We start from the raw sequence: 17,293 nt of genomic DNA, 5'->3' as shown, positions 1-17,293 counted from the left end.
TGGCCTACTTCTCATTAAATCTTTGCAGAGTCCTTGTCCAGTACAACTTTCTCCTATTCATTTTTCTTCATGTTATTCATAGTTTTCTTTGATTTTTCTTAATTGACATCTAGACAGGATATTCTTCAGCCAGTATTTGAATTTCCCCTGCCTAACGAGCTTCCCTCACAGTTATCGGTTTTCCTACTGGAAGAGTTGCTTTTAGCATGATGCTTAGTCAATGGCCATCTTGGCTGTCTGAGTGCAGAGTTTTGACTTTTTTGTGCAATGGAGATGCGTTTGTAGAGATGTAGTCCTATCCCAACATCATGGGCTGCAGTTTAATGAAAAGGATTGAACAGTCATGTGGATAACATATTTTTTTTTTATGCAGATAACCTCTTAATGATGTGAAAGGTCTGCATGTCTCACCCTTATGCTGTGTGATACAGTGGATATAAAAAGTGTATACACCCCCCTGTTAAAATGCCAGGTTTTTGTGATATAAAAAAATGAGTCCACAATAAATAATTTCAAAACTTTTCCCACCTTTAATGTGACCTATAACCTGTACAATCCAATTAAAAAACAAACAAATCTGTTAGGGGAAAAAAATATAAAACATGTACAATAAGCTGGTTGCATACGTGTGCACACCCTTAAACTAATACTTTGTTGAAGCATCTTTTGATTTAATTACAACATTCAGTCTTCCTGGGTACACACCTGCCATTTAATTAAAGAGACTCTGATTGACCCCAAATAAAGTTCAGCTGTCTTAGTAGGTTTTTCCTGACATTTACTCAGTTGCCTGCTACAACAAAACCCATGGTTTGCAGAGAGCTTACAAAGCATCAAAGGGATCTCATTGTTGAAAGGCATCAGTCAGGAGAAGGGTACAAAAAAAATTCTGCAGCATTGCATATACCATGGAATACAGTGAAGAGAGTCATCAAAAACTGTAGAAAATATGGGACAACAGTGACATTGCAAAAAACTGGACGTCCCCCCAAAATTGATAAAAAGACAAGATGAAAACTGGTCAGGGAAGCTGCCAAGAAACCCACAGCAACACTTGAGCTGCAGGAATTTCTGGCAAGTGCTGAGTGTGCACTACATGTGACAACAGTCTCCCGTATTCTGCATATATCTGGACTATGGGGTAGGGCTGCAAGACAGAAGCCTTTTCTTGCACAGAAAAACATCCAGGCCTGGCTAAAATTTGCAAAACAATACATCAAGTCTCCCAAAAGCATGTGGGAAAATGTGTTATGGTCTGATGAGACTAAGGTTGAACTTTTTGGCCACAATTCCAAAAGGTACGTTTGGTGCAAAAAACACTTTGCATCACTAAAAGAACACCATCCCCACTGTGAAGCATGGTGGTGGCAGTATCATGCTTTGGGGTTGCTTTTCTTCAGCTGGAAGTTGGGCTTTAGTCAAGGTGGAGGGAATTATGAACAGTTCCAAATACCAGTCCCTTTTGGCTCAAAACCATCAGGCATCTGCTAGAAAGATGAAGATGATGAGGAATTTCACCTTTCACCACGACAGTGACCCCAAGCATACATCCAGATCAACAAAAGAATGGCTTCACCAGAATAAAATTAAAGATGTTATGTTGTCCCATCTCGCCTTCGTTCTTGCTGATTGAGTTCGGAGCCAATCCTCAGCTCTGACTCTGCCGATTTACTATAGCTCGAGAGCTTTTACTGGCTTGAGGCTACCCCTTATCCCAACATGCCTAGCGGCAGCTACCCAAATCTGGTTTGACACTTGCAGCGTTGAGATTGCTACTACTGGCTCAGGCTAAGTACTTTGTGCTTTTTTGCTATTTATTGCTAATTTTGTAATTTGTTGTGGTTGTGTGACTCGTTAGAGTGTGTACTATCCTCCTTTACTCTAGCAGCTCCTTTCTCTGATGTTGTGGTGCTTTTGGCTGTCATTTTTTCTCCTCAGGCCTTGCTTTCCATTTAGAGCCTGTTTAAATTATAGAGTTCTTACTCTTTCCTCACCCTTTTCTGGGATTGCTGTTTAAATCAGAGGCTCTCCCATTGGGGGAGTCACCATTTAAGTTAGAGGCTCTCCCCTTCTTTCTTCTCCCTTTAAAAAAACAAAACAAAGTTTATTTATTTATTTTTATTTTATTTTATTTTACATCTGTTAACTGGGATGGTTCGACTGGACAAGGTCCATTTACAGTGGAGACCCAGGGAGAAAAGCTTCACTTAATTAAAACAAACAAATAATGACATTATACATAATGTAAAACATTGTTATACTAGTAGTATTTTGTGAAAAAAGAAACAGTAAAATAATTCTTATCAGCAATATTTGCGTATGTACATTCTGTTTGTTGTACAAAAATATGGACAGAGATCACAACAAAGTTACTGTTTGTCAAGGGATACCATTTGTAACAACAATGCTTGCTGAGGGCCTGAAATAGGAGAGAAAAGAGAAGGATGGAGGTAACCGATTTTAGGATTATGTAACACATGGACAGAGCCAAGAGCTTATAAGATGAGCCTTGAGGGAAATTTTGAATTGTGTGGTATTTGATGCAGAAGTCACAGAGGGAGGGAGATTATTCCAACTTTTTGCTATACTGTGTGAAAATAGAGCATTACCTGCTGTGTTGTTGGCTGAGGAGATAGAGAGGAGTGATTTGTTGGCAGAGCGGTTATTGGGTTAACTGTTACAGCCTAGTTACTGTTACTTGCTGTTAGTCAATAACTTTCTGTTTTTTTCTGGTACTGTGAAAATTTCCTTGACTAGTGTTTACCATGTCTAAAGAGTTGAAACCCTCTGGGTTTAAAAAATGTGACTCGTGCTGCCAGAAAATGTCCCTTATGGACAGGCACATGAATTGCATTTATTGTTTAGGGGCTGTTCACCTGTAGAACTCTTGCTCGATCTGTCACGCTTTCAGTTCCAGAGTCCTGCAGGAGAGAAGAAATAAGCTTATTTTACGTGGCCTCCTGAAGAACCCTCAAGATTCGTCATCTCAGCAAGCCAAAGTGTCCGACAAACACTCCAAGCCATTGGTTCCGAGTTTGTAACAGACAAAAATCACTGAGAAGCCTTTGGCTCTGTCAGCTCCCAGCATTGGCTCCGACAAAGCTAAGTCTCCAGCATCTCCATCTGTATCCTCGGAGCCAGTCCGGACACATAAGAGATCAAGGTCTCCTTCTTTGGAGCCGGTATGCTCTGCTCCACAATCTCCTGTGCTACAACCCAGAGTGGGCAGTCACCGGTCCTCATCACGCTCCTCTTGGTCCTCCAGACCTTGGATCATGACGTGGAGAGAGTGGTCAACAGGCTCCTCAAGTCACAGGCACTTGCTAAATTACTTTCGAGTCCAGCCCATAAGGAATTTGCTCCTTCGGCCCTCCCAGCTTCTCCATCGATTTACTCCTCTGACTCTCTTCAGCTCGGAGCCAGAGTGCATGGAGGTCGTGGTGGTGGAACTGTCTGCGCCGGTTTCCTCTCCCTTATCGGTTCTGACTACCGCTCCAATCTCCTCGATGTCTCAGTCTGTCAAGGGATCTGGGCACCGAAGCTCTCTCGTTTGCTCCGAGGGGGGGGGAGTGGCATCGGCCCCTTGTCTGACCCCGCTCTCCATCTTGGAGCTTCGGCACAGGTGAGCTCTGCTCCCAGTTCGAAGGAAATCTCCATGCTCTTCGGAGCCAGCGGCTCCTTTGACTTGGGACCGTGGTGCCTTTGAGGTGATGAGGAGCGTACTGTCTCTTGAGACTGCTCCACCCTCGGCTCCATTAGCTCCTTCTCCCTCGGTGCCTCTGCCACCTGCCTTTGTCCCTCCTCTTGCCTCCAAGCATAGGGAATCTGTGCCCCAGGATGCCCCAATGGGTGACCCCACCTCTTCTGAAATCTCCCCCGAATATTCGGAGGAGATCCCTCGGAAGAAGAAATGTAAGAGGAAGCATGTAGACTCCCCTGAGTGTGTCACTTTGGATACAGACTTGGATGAATCAGAAGGGTCCCATTGGTCCCCCTCTGAGGATCTCCGTTTTTCAGACATCTTGGAAATCCTTAGACAGAGGGGTCGCTGGAAGTCCCTAGCCCATTTTGAGAATGAGTCTGTCTACCTGGATGCATTTGGTTCCCAACCCTCCACCTCTTGGGTTTCTCCACCTGTCGACCCACTTTTGTCTGTAGTGAGTCGAAAGGAATGGAGCGCTCCAGAGACCATGGATCCAGTTCCAAGGAGACCGAACAAATTTATGACTGCTCCGGAAGATGTCTTTCCTGTCCAAAGGAGTCCCTGTTGATGGTGGTGGCAGCAACCACTAAGAAGGAACTTGCGGAAACTTCTTCATCTGTCCAGCCGCCGAATAAAGAGTCTCGTACAGTGGACAGGTATGGGAAGCATATGTTTTCTTCAGTGACCTTTACTCTCAGGTTGCTGAATTACTTATCTCATTTCACATGACTTCCAGAGGATCTTCTGAAGGAGCTAGGAGATAACCCTGCAAGATCCTACAGCTGAGGTGGTTAACTCCTCCATGAGGCTCATTTCATGTGCAGCAGATGGAGCAAGTAGGGCAGCAAGTACCAGAGTAGCTTTGCGGAGACACCCCTGGATGCCAGTTTGTCAATTTGCGGAACCTTTCAAGCCTTCATTTACCAACACCCTTTAGATGGATCGTCCTTGTTCGGGCCTCAGGTAAGAGACTCTCACTAGGTGTGAACAGGATGACAAGACTCTGTCTGCCGTGGGAGCCCATTTTTCCACTCTATCTTGACCCTATCCTAAAGGTCAGAAGAGTGGAAAAATGTGGTTCCAAAAATCCTAGTGATCTTCGCCTGACACACGTGGTGATTTTTCCTCCAGGAGCAGAGGGGGTAACAACAATGGAAGATGCTGCCCTCGTGACAGAGGGGGGGTCCGCAATAGCAGGGTGACAGATACTTTCTCTGCTAGGCCCTTCCAGCACTCCTGAAGGGAGGCTTGGCTGTCCACCTCTGGGGGCAGCAATTATGCTAGTTCCTTTAGCATGCTTCCACATGTGGATTCTACAGTGGCTTTTTTTCACTCAGTGGTTTTTCCAGGATTTGCCAATGTCACACATGATCTTGATCACAGAGTCTTTCAAAAGGACCTAATATGGTGGCTTGTCTCCCCCAAGTGACTCTGGGCAGACCCTTTCTAGACTCCCGTCTGGTAGCCACAGTGACCACGGACGCCTCCCAGATAGGGTGGGGGGCATTATCTGGGAGGGACTGTCCAAGGAACGTGGCAACCTCACGAGTACTGTTTGCACATCAGTGTTCTAGAGATGAGAGCGGTGCTTCTGGCATTGCAGGCACTTTCAAGATTACCTACCAGGACCATTGCACTCCAGACAGACAATATGTCAGTGGTATGGTACATCAACAAACAGGGCGGAACCAGATCTTACCCCTTGTGTCAGGAAGCACGTCGAGTATGGAAATGGGCTATGTCTTCCCAACGTTTTCTGATTGTGACGCACATTCCCGTAAAATCCAGCATGATAGTGGTCAGGCTCAGCAGGGCTATCCTCATGCCTCATGAGTGGTCCCTGAAGCAAGAAGTTGCGGACTTGATTTTCGGCAAATGGGGCCAGCCATGCTGCGATCTTTTTGCCACTCCCCTAAACAACAAATGCAGCAGCTACTTCGTCCTAGACAGTCACCCAGGGATGCACTTGTTCATGATTGGCCTTTAGGACTACTATATGCCTTTCCACCTTTCCCTCTCATTCCAAAGGTACATCAGAAAGCAAAATTGTTGGGTCCCAAACTCATCCTCATTGCTCCTTACTGGCCTTGCCAGATATGGTTTCTGTTTCTTCGCCATTATCTTCTACTGGAAACTCTCAAGCTGACTGCTTGCTTACTCCACTTCCAGTCTTAGCCAGGCACCCTAACATTTCGCCTGCTGTACAACACATCCTGGTGTCCTCCCACAAGCCCACTACCAGGAGGATTTACACTAGCAAATGGAAGAGGTTCTCTTATTGGGCCAAATAACATCAATCCCTTTATGGCTCCTGTTCACAAGAGTATTGACTTTTTGGCCGAAACCTTTGAAAAAGGGGCAGCTGCCGCTACTGTTGTGGTCCAACTTGCTGCCATCTCCAATTTTCATGTTGGAGACTTTGGTTCTAACATTATGTCCCATAAGTTGTGCAGAGCATTCTTACAAGGTACAACACTTTTACGGACCCCGGTAAGAGAACACTCCTCTCTGGGACCTCAACTTGGTTTTAGCTTTGATAGTTCTGCCCCCCTTTGACACAGCAGCATCATGCCTCCTGAAGTTTCTATTTTGGAAAACCCTCTTCTTGGTTGCTATAACCTCTGTTAGACAGGTTTCTGAATTGCTTGCTTTGTCTATTCGCCCACCGTATCTCATTTTGGCAAAGATGGTCTTTCTCTTAGGACCAATCCTTCCTTCTTGCCAAAGATTTGTTCAGAGTATAACTTAAATCAGTCCATTGAGCTTCCTGTGTTCTTCCCCAATTATGGCAACAAAGCAGAGTATAGATTACGCCAATTAGATGTTCATAGACAGTTACATTTTTATTTACACAGGATCAAAGACCTCAGAAAATCAGATCAGTTGTTTATATCCTTTGCTGACAATAAACAAGGTTATCCAGTTTCAAATGTGACCTTATCAAAGTGGCTGTCAGACACAATCAGTTATTTATATGATTTGCGTAAAAGGCGCTTCCAGGAAGGCCCAGAGGGCATTCAGCCAGGGCCTTAGCCACCTCTGTTGCCTTCCAAGCTAAATTGCCTTTAGATTCAATCTGTGCAGCAGCAACATGGGCAAATCCTCATACCTTTATCACTTATTACAAAGTGTATGTGGTCTCCTGGAACAGGGCATCCTTTGGTTCCATGGTCCTTAAGAGTTTGTTCCAGTGAGCCACCCAAGAACCTCGTGCTGGGGACACAGTCCCAACCAGCAAGAATGAAGGCGAGATGAGATAACATAACATAAAGAAGTTATGTACCTACCATAACGTTCCATGTTTGTTGTCCATCTCGCCTTCCTTCTTGCACCCCCCTCCTTCCCCCTTCCTGGCGGTTCGAGTGGAGTTCTTTATTGGCTACACTGGCTGAGTTTCCTGCTGACATACCAGGTTAGGTAACCATGCAGTGTCTTTTTTCCTTCCTACCTTGATGTATAAGAGCTTAGTAAAAATTGTTTTTTTACTACATATGTCTAGTGTGGGCTATTACAAACGAGATCTGGGTAGCTGCCGCTAGGCATGTTGGGATAAGGGGTAGCCTCAAGCCAGTAAAAGGTCTCGAGCTTTAGTAAATCGGCCGAATCGGAGCCGAGGATCGGCTCAGAACCCAACCAGCAAGAAGGAAAGTGAGATGAAGGACAACAAACATGGAACGTTATGGTAGGTACATAACTTATTTTTTTGGAATGGCCCAGCCAGAGCCCAAATCTAAATCCAATAGAAAATCTGTGAGGTGACCTGAAGAGGGATGTCGTCACAATCTGACAGATTTAGAAAGCATTTGCAAGGAAGAGTGGGCAGATATTGCCAACTCAACATGTGCCATGCTGATAAACTCCTACCCATGAAGACTGAGTGATGTAATTAAATCAAAAGGTGCTTCAACAAAGTATTAGTTTAAGGGTGTGCACACTTATGCAACCAGCTTATTGTATGTTTTTATTTTTTATATTTTTTACCCCAACAGATTTGTTTTTCAATTGAATTGTACAGGTTATAGGCCACATTAAAGGTAGGAAAAGTTTTGAAATGATTTATTGTGGTCTCATTTTTTTTTTATATCACAAAAACCTGGCATTTTAACAGGGGTGTGTACACTTTTTATATCGACTGTAAGTCTTTGTTTGGGAGGGGTAATTTTTGAATCTTCATTTGCAGAGAATGGACTGCTATACATGTTACTTATCTGTAGTTGTAAACCTTTATTTTCCATTTCTTTTGAAAGTATGAGTAGGAGCTCCATTCACTGTGACTTTCCCTCTTTCCCATATTGTCAGAAATGCTTTATTTGTTTTATTCTTGAAAAGCTGAGTGGGATGCCAGTTCTATAAATTTAACAGAAACAACATTATAAAATACATAAACCATACATACAGACAAAAAGATACTAAAAAGTCTTCAGCAGATGTGAAAATAGATGTGCATCAATACATAAATCTTTAGAGCCACGAGATGTAAAGGATGCTTTGGAAATAAAACCGTATGTACGAATACAGCAGATGAAAATTGTGAGCATTATGGTGACATCAAATAGAATGTGTTGGTAATGCATTTGCATGTATTAAATTGCAAAATATTCATATGTAATATACATAGGCTTTGATTTGATTGCAGGTATAAATACGTTTTTATATATGCATTGGAATGTGTATAAAATGAGGTTAATGCGGTGCTTTTGAATTTACAGCATTTTGGGCAGCCCAGTGTATGTGGGCAGTTAATTTTGATGACATGCTCCTTAGTGTATTTAAATGATTCTCAAATGTTTATATATCTGAAGTACTTCAGATAGCTGATAGAAAAACCAGTAAAAAAATTCTGTTTGGTCCTTTCTCCAAGAATAAGTTGTTAAATAAAATGCTGAATTTCAGATGGCATTAGTGTTGAGTGCTGCTTTATGGTGGTGGTGGTTCTGTGTTATTAGACGTACTCACTGCTTGGGTTGGTATGAAATTTTGGATTCTGATTTGTTAATGTCATTCTATCATGCTCTTGATTATGATGGAGATGATTATGTAGTAGGGAAAACAGACTTTAAAGTGAATTGTTTAACTGGCTGTGCAGGCTTCTTTGGAAGATGTTGGCCTAACTCTGACATTGACATTGCATCGAATATGTGTATTTATGAAACTTTAAAAAAAACAAAAACTTAGAAAAAAATGTATGCATAAACACACACACACACACAGACACACACACACACACACACACACACACACACACACACACACACACACACACACACATAAGTTAAGATTTCAGAAGTTAATTTTTGTAACAAACACAGTCTAGCTCGGAAATGTGATGATTGATATACTTACCTATAGCAGCTCTGAGATTAAGTAGACATTACTGAGGTATGAAATACTTAAGTATATGTTGATGAGTTTTCAGAAACTTGAAAGCATCTGTGAAAAATTACTAGGGGGGATCTGTTAGTACACACTCATAAAACACTGCAAGAAAGACTAGACAAAATTATTACTAATGGAATCCTGGCACTGGCCGTGGAGAATGTCTTAAGTCTTTAGATGATGCATTGTATGGATTGTTACTGAACTCCAAATATGAATAGTATTGAGCATGTAGAAATTCCTTAAAAGCTGGATATATTGGTATTTATGAACTTACAGTATTCTTAGGAGATTTTAGATTTTAATTTATTTTATTTATTTTGCATTTGTTGACCGGGATTGTCCGACTGAGCTGAGGAGCCCTTTTTCAGCGGAATCCCGGGAGAAGAGCTCCAACATATTATACAATTTTCATTATAAATTAGCATTAAACAGCATTGTTACAGAATTATTGCAGGGCATTAAGTATCAGTACAGTGTTATACAGTGTCAATAATCAGGAGTATAGCATAATTATTTCAAGATGTATAAAAAGAAATATGTCATTAAGATGAGTATAGTTTTTGGGGTAAGTGGTTACAAAAACCCAGTTTTATCATGATGTAGTTGCATGAAGGCAAGACAGTTACAATAGAATGTTTCTCTGAGGCGATTTGCTTAATAGATTTTAGAAGAAAGTCGAAAGAGCAGTCAAGGAAGATTAGAGAGAGCTAGTGAGAAGAGTGAGTTAAGGGTAGAAAGTAGATTACGGTATGAGAAGTAGGGGATGTTAAAGAGGGAGAGTGCAGTGGCAGGACCAGTGACTTTTAAAGTGCTCTTTGGTGGCTGTCTTAAATTGTTTAGGATGTGTAAGGGTCCTGATTTCTAATGGGAAGTCTATTCCAGGCAATAGTGGGGTGATAAGCTGTACGTATTGCATCCAAATTTAGACTTGGGTTTGTGGATTTGTAGGTCTTGGTTAGAGCTTTGGAGAGGTTTGCAGGGGGAATAATGGGAGATGAGAGGGGATAGTGCTGGACAGTAGGAAGGCTGGTATAGGATAGAATGGATGAACTGGAGCTAAAATTAGACTGGAAACATTCAATATGCACCTCGCATTTAAGCAAGATTTTTTTTTAAATATACCACTTTCCCTACTAGCCATCACCCCCCCCCCCTCCCCAATGACCTGCCTAGACCATTTTATTCCTTATAGGGGTCAGAACCATCAATGGCCCATTCATTCCCCCATGAGGCAAGAGACCATTTTTGGGGCCATCATCCAGGCAGATGTCAGGGTCTTCCCCCCTCTCCACGGATCTCCTAAATGATCCCTTGTCAGCTTCCAAGGGACACTAGCACTGCCAATCTTTGAGGGGCCTTCACATATACATGTCCCACTGGCCTACAGTCTGTAGGGTATGCCACCCAGAGCTCCAACTAGGTATCACTCATGCGCCAAGCAGGGCTGGCCTTTGGTCATTTGGTGCCCTAGGCAAAAAGGCTTCACAATGCCCCCCCCGCACCATGTGGTGCCCCCATCCTGGTCTACTTACACCATCCACATTACTGGAAAAGCGCCCCTGCTACAACGGCGCCGTAGGCGGCCACCTATTTGGCCTGTGGCTAAGCCAGCTATGGCGCCAAGTCAAACCACCTGCCTTGCTTCCCCAGGGTGATTGAGATGTACGCCACTCTCTCATCTTTCCTCTCCACTCCTTGCATCTCCTGTACCTGCTAATTGAACATGGAGCAAGGCCACATTATGAGCAGACATTCTTGGATATTACAAATTTTAGAATGATGGCACAACTAGTGGATGCATACGCAAGAGGAAAAAGGTTACTGGATGTGGCCTTAACTCATTCACTCCAGTGAAGCTCAGAAAGTCTGCACTGTAACTATCAATGGACGGAGCCTAAGCCTTTTGACAGAATCAAGTTATATCTTCACATTTCAAACAAATATTCATATCTCTGGAACCATAGGGGTTATGAAAGAAGTATAAAAGGCAAACTGTTTAGCACAAATTATTTTTGTAGTGGTAGTATTCTGTAGCTTCTAGGTCTTAAAACAAATTTTATAAGTCACAGTAAACCCAGTAACTATTAATTGTGTGATATTTTGTAAAAATTTACAATATCTCAGCAACCACTCAAGTTACACACATACTGTCAAGCTGCATTTTATTCATCTAGCTGAGAGCTTTCATATGAGGCTAAGGAGTTCTGTCTGTTATTTGGTTGTTGAGATATTTAGAAAAATATGAAAATTGTATCTATATATATTAATATCATAAAAACAACAGATGTTAAGTTGTCAATCTCGCCTTCATTCTTGCTGGATGGGTTCGGAGCTGATCCTCGGCTCTGACTCGGCCTATACTAAAGCTCGAGAGCTAATTTTACCGGCTCGAGGCAACCCTATATCCCATGATGCTAGGCACTAACTACCCAGATCTCGTTTGCCGCTTTCGCTAGCGAGGTGCTTTTTTTACTGGCTCCACAGGTCAGTGAAAAATTTCAAATTTTTCTACTCCTTTCTTAGGATTTTTCCCTTTTATTTTAAACATAGACTAGTACCTTAGTATACTACTTCTGTTGGGTTCCCATTTTTGTTAATCCCTAATCCCAAAAGTTATATCCCTCCCCTGTTAAGGTTAGGCCTTAGGCCCTTTCCGTTTTTTTCCCGTTCCTTTTTTTTGGGACAGTTAGGTGTGTGTTTGGTTTTGTTAACCTTTAATTTTACTGTGTGTGTGTGTTTTAACTTTCTAAGGAAGATTTTTTTCTTCCCTTGACAGCTTAATGTCTAAAGACAATAAAGTCTCAGGCTTCAAGAAGTGTGACTCGTGCTGTCAGAAAATGTCGTTGACAGACGGTCACACTTCTTGTGTGTATTGCCTGGGACCCCTGCACCTGCAGGACTCTTGTTCTGTTTGTCATGCATTCAGTCCAAGAGTCCTGCAGGAGCGCAGGAATAAGTTAATTTTGAGGGGCTTATTAAAGCCCGAAGGTTCCCCGGCTAAGTCCTTGCCGGGGAAACCTTCGAATCCATCCAAACCGTCGGCTCCGTGCTCCAAGCCTTCAGCTGGTGGCTCACCTACTGCGTCACGATCGGCTCCGGATGGAGCCGATACGGCTATGTCGCAGTCTTCTGCATCGGCTCCGGCCAGAGCCGATGCCTCAAAAACTCTGTCTTCAGAGTCTGCTCCGATTGGAGCCGATGTGTCTTTGGCTCCATCGGCACCACTAGTCTCTGTGCCATCTTCCACCCACAAAAGATCTAGGTCTCCATCCCTGGAGTCCATTCACTCTGCTCCGAGATCACCTTTGCTCTCGGAGCAGAGCCATCGGAGCCATTCCTCTTGGTCTTCCAGGCTTTTGGACCATGACCTCGAGAGGGTGGTTAGCAGACTCCTAAAGTCTCAGGCACTGGCCCAAATGCTTCATAGCCCGTCTCAACAGACAGTGGCTTTACCCATACCATCTTCGATTCCTCCTCCGACTCTGCCCCTGAGTTCGGAGCCGGAGCTCCTCAGAGCCGTGACCGTCGAGACATTGGAGCCGATACCTCCCCCTTTGGCTCTGTTGTCTGCTCTGATCTCTTTCATGGTCCCATCCTTGGAGGGATCCGTGCGCTTGGACTTCCTCGTCGGCTCCGAGGGGGCGAGTGGCATCGGACCCTTGTCCGACCGAGTTATCCATCTCGGAGCGTCGGAGCTGGTGAGTTCGGCCCCGACATCGGCTTCGGAGTCGTCCCTCTTGGTGCCGGCTGGGGTTCCTATTTCTTCAGAGCGGGAGCCCTCTGTCCTGCCTGATAGGGGCGCCTTCGAGGTCATGAGTAGAGTACTGGCCCCAGTGCCTGCTCCACGGTCAGCTCCATCAGCTCCTCCCACTGTAGTGCCTGCTGCGGTCTCTACCCACTCTCTCATTCCCGACCGTAGAGATCCAACACCTCAGGTTTCCCCATTGGGAATATCCTCCTCTTCCGAGGCTTCCCCTGATCTGTCAGGTGAACCCCCTCGAAAGAGGACATGTAAGAGGAAGCATGTGGACTCCCCTGAGTCCATCACATCTGATACCGACTTGGATGAGTCGGAAGGGTCCCCATGGTCCCCCTCTGAGGATGTCTCCTTTTCTGACATCCTTGAAATCCTCAAGCAGAGGGGGAACTGGTCTACCCTCAGTCCTTCCGAGGACGAGTCGGTTTACCTGGAGGCATTTGGTTCTCGCCCTTCCACCTCCTGGGTGTCTCTGCCTTTTGACCCCCTCATGGAAGTGGTGGCGCGGAAGGCGTGGACGGCCCCTGATATGATGGAACCCACCCCACGGAGGCCTTCCAAATTTATCACAGCCCCGTCAGATAAACAATTTTTAACTAAGGGTGTCCCAGTTGATGCCATGGTGGTGGCTGCAGCCACTAAGAAGGAACTGGCCGATCCTTCAGTGCCTATCCATCCTCCTAATAAGGAATCTAGGACTATGGATAGGTACGGCAAGCAGATGTTCTCTTCAGCGACCTTCGCCATGCGGTCGCTGAATTACTTGTGCCATTTTACCCACCTTCAAAGAGACATTCTCAAAGAAATGGGTGATACCCTACAGGATCCAACAGCTGCGGGGTCTCAGGACAAAATCAACTCCCAGCTAAGAGCCCTAAATTCCATTGTCAACTCCTCTATGTGGCTTATTTCCTGTGCAGCCGATGGAGCAAGTAGAGCCGCAGGCACAGGCGTGGCTTTAAGGTGTCATGCCTGGATGCAGCTTTGCAGCTTCACAGACCCCTTCAAGGCATCCTTCACTAACTCCCCCTTTGATGGTTCGGCGCTGTTTGGACCTCAAGTGAAGGATACTTTGACCAGATGCGAACAAGATGGCAAGACTCTTTCTGTCGTGGGAGTCCGAGATTATGGCTACTGTTAGCAAACTAAAGCCTTTTGAACATGAGCCCTTTTGGGGGCCAGCTTTCTAAAATTGCTTCTGATTTAAAAGGTTTGATGCTGAACTTAGGGGTCCATCTTGCGTAAGCACAATATTGATAATACTTCGCATTTTGATACATCTTCTGGGACTGACAATGAATCCCTGGCGGCATCAAGGTGACCAAATACAAACGGGCGCAAACATCAAAAGGTACACAACACAACATCTATTGGAAATAGCTTTGCAGAAATAAATGAATGTTCTGATACTAATGTTCTGAATCTGTCCAGTTTTGAACTTTCTTCCATACATATTCAGGTCCTTAATAAAGGGTTAACGTTTATACCTGGTTTCATGGTTTCGGAAGATTTATTAGCTCAGGACTTAATGAGTTTTTGCAGACTTCTGAATTTGAGATTGTTTTTTGGGGAATCTGATTGTAATGTTGATGCTAGCAAATTCACATACCATAAATCCAGTTTTTCTCCACCCATGCATCCTATAGTTCATCTGTTCCAGAATAGCGTAGATCTACATTTCTTCAGTTCTGATGTGTTGTACAAACAAAATAACATCACATATGCTGAAAAGCAGGCTATTCTGGAACTACAAAACAATAAAGATATTGTAATTATTTCAGCTGACAAGGGTGGTGCTGTTGTTATTCTAAACTGGACTGATTATGATAGTGAGGCCAAAAAACAACTATTTGATGCTAGGTACTATTCAAATATGTCTATTGACCTATCAGACGCCAAAGATCGGGCGATCATCACTACTGAAACTGCACATCAACTTCTCATTAAGGATCCTAGCATTCAGTATATTTATTTCCTCCCCAAAATTCATAAAGATGTTACCCATCCACCGGCAGACCACTTGTCTCTTATCATTATTTCTGACCAAGTATCTTAAACCTTTTTAACTTTCTACGCGTTCGCTACACAGGACACAACATTTTTTTTAGATTATTTTCAGACATGCAACTTGAATCTGATTGGTATTTATGTACACTTGATGTCAAATGTCTAACTTGTATAGTTTAAATATATTTCTATCTGATATTGATATATGGAATCCACACATAGCACGCAACATTCCCAAGGCCCAATTCATCACATCAAATTGACTTGACCAATAGATTCAAACAAAAACACCAGGTCAATTGCATGGACAGATCGGATCTACTTAAATATAGAGAACATTTCAATACATCATCCCAACCACTTAGATTCACTACCACTTTTTCTAGGAATTCCAATTGCCTTATTGAGAGTATCCACAAGCATTGGAACATATTACAGTGTGATGATGACATTTCCAATTTAATACCAGTTCGATCATCTATTTGGCTACTTGTAGCTGCGGAGCTTTATGTGGGGCAAACATCTCTCTCCATGAGACTAAACAAGAGAATTAATAATGCTCTATATAAACATCACATGGCACATCCAACAGCTAGATTTATGTTTACCATTATTGATATGGAATATTTATGAACATCCACCAATGAAATCTGACTTTGTACTTTATAAACAGCTCTGATTGAATTGTTCTTTATACACTGTTTATGCATCTGGTCGTTGTTTGCTGGTTTTTCTTTTGTGTGCTTTATCTAGTTTTTTTTAGCCGCATTGCTGCATTTGCGTGCAGAATTTTTGTGTAGTCCGTTTTTCAACCTCGTCTAGACCATATCCTAAGGGTGGAAAAATGTGGTTCTGCAAATCACAGGGAGTCACGCCTGATGCAAGAGGTTAGTTCCCCCCGAGAGGCAGGGGGGGAACAACAACAGACGCCGCCCTAGAGGCAGAGGAGGTCCGCAGAATCAGGGTAACAGAGTCTCTCTCTGACAAACCCTTCCAGCATCCCTGAGAAGCTGCCCGACTGTTCACCTTCGGAGGCAGTCGGGGGAAGGTTATCGCTGTACCCAGAAGCCTGGCTTTCTCTCACACAAGACAAATGGGTACAGTCGATTATATCCGAGGGTTACAAAATTCCCTTTATCCACACCCCAACTCGGCCAAAAGGGCCCCTCCCAGACATTCCACCCAGTCTAAGGGAACAAGCAGTGCTAGAAGTATCAAAACTGCTAACAAAAAGAGCCATCCAGCCAGTCCCAGCAGACCAACTAGGATCCGGAATCTACTCCAAGTTCTTTTTGGTACCAAAAAAGACAGGGGACTGGAGGCCAATATTGGATATCAGCAGACTAAACAAGTCTGTAAAAAGAACGAAGTTCCGGATGGTCACGCTACAGTCCATTCTACCCTTTCTGGGTCAGGACAATTGGATGTGCTCAGTGGACCTTCAGGATGTGTACTATCACATCAAGATGCACAGGCGCTCCAGGAGGTTTCTCCGCTTCCGGCTGGGCGCCAATCACTACCAGTTCAGAGCCCTGCCCTTTGGTCTCACTACAGCCCCCCGAGTGTTCACTAAATGCATGGCAGTAGTTACGGCTCATCTGAGACGTCAAGGATTCCAGGTGTTTCCATATCTAGATGACTGGCTCCTTACTGCCACCACCAGGCATCAGCTTCTTCTTGTCAGAGATTACACCATTCAAACTTGCAAAGGGCTAGGTATCTCCATAAATTTCGAAAAGTCTGCCTTGTCAGTCTATTACCTTCATAGATGCCACCTTGGACACCATACAGCTCTCAGCAAAATTAACCAAGCAAAGAGTTTTAGATATTCAAAATCATGTTCATATCCTCCTTCAGAGCAAAAGAATCCAGGCCAGGTTTGTTCTAAAAGTGTTAGGTCTCATGGCGGCAGCCAGCACGCTACTTCCCCTTGCTCGCTTTCACATGCAGCTCATTCAGTGGATGCTTTTCTCCCAGTGGTCCTTCCAACAGCTTCCTTTGACACACAACATCATAATAACTCTATCTTGCAAGAAACATCTGTCTTGGTGGATGGTCTCCCCTCAAGTCCTTCAGGGCAGACCATTCGTTCCTTCCCCTCCGGTCGCCACGGTCACAACGGACGCCTCCCTGATCGGGTGGGGGGGCCATTTTCAGGGCAGGATAGTCCAGGGCACATGGCAACCTTTCGAATGCCACCTGCACATAAATATCCTGGAGATGAGAGCAGTGCTTTTGGCGTTGCAAGCCCTCCAAGACTCTCTTCCCTTAGGGACTATTGCAATTCAGACGGACAATATGTCCGTAGTGTGGTATATCAGCAAGCAGGGCGGAACCAAGTCCTATCCCCTGTGTCGAGAGGCACTCAGACTTTGGCAATCAGCGATCTCTTTTTAGCGGTTTCTGATAGCAACGCATATCCCCGGGAAGTCCAACATCATAGCGGA

The 17,293-nt window shown here is 44.1% G+C and overlaps 1 protein-coding gene across 4 annotated transcripts in view; it reads left to right on the top strand.

The window, feature by feature from the left end:
• Positions 1-17,293, top strand: part of AIFM1 (apoptosis inducing factor mitochondria associated 1) — a 774,257-nt gene that overhangs the window by 206,584 nt on the left and 550,380 nt on the right. The window lies entirely within an intron of this gene.

This window comes from Protopterus annectens, chromosome 15.part0, assembly GCF_019279795.1.
Source record: "Protopterus annectens isolate FY-2018-M chromosome 15.part0, PAN1.0, whole genome shotgun sequence".
In the NCBI taxonomy this organism is placed as follows: domain Eukaryota; kingdom Metazoa; phylum Chordata; order Ceratodontiformes; family Protopteridae; genus Protopterus; species Protopterus annectens.
The sequence above is the reverse complement of the archived record's forward strand: the minus strand, read 5'-3'. Positions and strand labels throughout refer to the sequence as shown.